The sequence below is a fragment of the Nicotiana tomentosiformis genome, chromosome 10, assembly GCF_000390325.3.
Source record: "Nicotiana tomentosiformis chromosome 10, ASM39032v3, whole genome shotgun sequence".
Lineage (NCBI taxonomy): Eukaryota > Viridiplantae > Streptophyta > Magnoliopsida > Solanales > Solanaceae > Nicotiana > Nicotiana tomentosiformis.
Window position 1 is genome coordinate 77,131,432 of NC_090821.1, and position 2,485 is coordinate 77,133,916.

Consider the following 2,485-nt stretch of genomic DNA (forward strand, 5'->3'; position numbering starts at 1 on the left):
TCCGACATCGGATTGACCTTCAAATCTTAATTTTATATTTTTCGAAGATTTTATAAAAATCTTATTTTTCTTCCATAAATTCACGTATTCATGATGTAAATGAGTATGGAATCATGAAATATAATCAATATAGGATAAGGAACACTTACCCCGATGTTTTCTTGTGAAAATCGCCCAAAAATCGTCTTACCCGAGCTTAAAATAGTAAATAATAGAAAATGGGGCGAAATCCCATTTACAAAACTTAAGTTCTGTTTACCTAGGTTTTTATTCGCGATCGCATAACACAATTGTACAGCTGCCAATTTGTTTTTGCTCTTCGCGAACGCGAAGCACCATTTCCCAGCCTTATGCGATCGCGAACGGCTGAAGGCGATCGCATAGCACAAATCGCGTGCTACAGCTTCTGCCTCGCTCCTTCTTCGCGAACGCGGCTTTGCCCAAGCGTTCGCAATACCTTAGCTTCTCTAACTGTGTGATCGCGGACAATACTATGCGATCGCATAGTACAAATTTTCATCAGTGCTCAATAAACCTTTGCGATAGTGGATAAAGCCACGCGATCACATAGAAGGAAACCAAAACTGGAAAATACCAGATTTCCAGCCATCTGTTCTTGAAAAAAATAGTCTGAAACTCGTCCGAAACTCACCCGAGCCCCTCGGGGTTCCAAACTATATATGCACACCAGTCCAAAAACTTAATACGGACTCGCTCGCGCAATCAAAATACCGAAATAATACCTAGAACTACGAATCAGATACCAAATCAAATAAATTTTTTAAGAAAACTTTAGAATTTCTAATTTAACAATCGGACGTCCGAATCACGTCAAACCAGCTCCGTTTCTTACTAAAGTTGACAGACAAGTCATAAATATAGTAACGGACCTATACCAGATTTCGAAACTAAAATACGGATCCGGTATCAACAAAGTCAAATATTGGTAAATTCCTTAAAGTCATTAAGCCTTTAAACTTCAAAATGTTGACAACATGTGATAACTCGAGCTAGGGACCTTCGAATTCGATTTCGGGCATAACCCAAGTCCTAAATTACGATACGGACTTACCGGAACTATTAATATACTGATCCAGGTTCGTTTGCTCAAAATGTTGACCAAAGTCAAATCAATTGAGTTTTAAAGCTCTATTTCACATTTTAATCAATTTTTCATATAAAAACTTTCTGGAAAATTATTCGGACTGCGCACGCAAGTCGAGGAGTGATGAATAGTGTTTTTCGAGGTCTTAGAACATATAATTAATTATTAAATTTAAAGATGACATTTTGGATTAATGTAGCCGCAGAACTTACTAAGCATATAGTTATGTTGCTTAACTGGCACTCTATATAGGTGCTAATAATTTGATGAACGATGCAAGTCTTAAAATAATAGTGTATGAGATCACCTTTGAAGTCGATATCCTTTATTGTTAAATAGAAAGTCATTCAATTAACTTTTTCCTTTATTCGTACAACGACTAAAATACAAGGAAACATTGAAAGAAACACTAAATTCAAACCAAGATACAGATTCATAGTAGGGACTTGTACTAGTGTTTGTTGCATTTGCAAAATTATGTGCAATTTGCACGTATTCTACGGCATAACTATGTCGCAATAACCAAACAGACAAGAACAACAAATCCAGCAATCGTTGCACTCTTTTCCGATTTCACAAGTTCTCCCACAAGTTAAAAAGTCATTAAGACGAGGGAGTAAGCTTCTTTCGAGTCTAAGTCTTGAGAGATCATGCTCAACATTCTGAATCGCCTCCACTTTAGAACTTGAGAACCATGACAAGTTGACTGAAATATTTCACAATCTAATTATTAAAATCAAATTATGAATAATATAACATGAATAAAACTCACATTTTTAAACAACATGGGTAGGAACATATGTATATTTGTTACATACGAAATATGTACATCGTCACATATGTTCCATCATGCATTTGTAAACACAATAATATCAGTTTGAATGTAGAGATAAAAGAAGACATATACTAACTAGTGGTTGTCACGAGAAGAACAGTGAGCACAAGACCAAACTTGAGCAACATCGTGTTATAAGGAAATAGTACTTTACACTTCGTGAAAGTTCGTGCATGAGCATTTTATTATCTCCTGAAGCGCGTAATTTATAGACCTCTCACTTAATGATATAACTCTCTCGATTGAACTATAATCGTTTTTTTTAAAAAGTATTACTAATTAACATTTATTATGTTCAAGTTGCCTGGGCTTGCCTCCCTTAGTAAATAATGAAGTCTATATAATTTTAAATAGCTGTCTCTCCCACACTTTCTTAAAAAAGAAAAATACATTTTATAATAGTTTGTAAATTGTGCAAGATTCTCCAATTAATGTGTTGACGTGATCCTTTATTTTCGAAAAATGCTCGTGGGAGTTGAAGGTGAACCTGATCCTTTACATTTTGTCATTTGAATATGGCTACTAATTAAATATGTTATTAAACT

At 34.9% G+C, this 2,485-nt stretch overlaps 1 long non-coding RNA gene across 1 annotated transcript; it reads right to left on the minus strand.

Annotated features, from left to right (window-relative positions):
• Nucleotides 1-1,408: 1,408 nt before the first annotated feature.
• Nucleotides 1,409-2,110, minus strand: LOC117281998 (uncharacterized). Its single transcript, XR_004512627.2, has 2 exons — nucleotides 2,017-2,110; nucleotides 1,409-1,811 (listed from the first exon to the last, which is right to left on the minus strand). It is a non-coding gene; the product is annotated as an uncharacterized lncRNA (long non-coding RNA).
• Nucleotides 2,111-2,485: the final 375 nt, after the last annotated feature.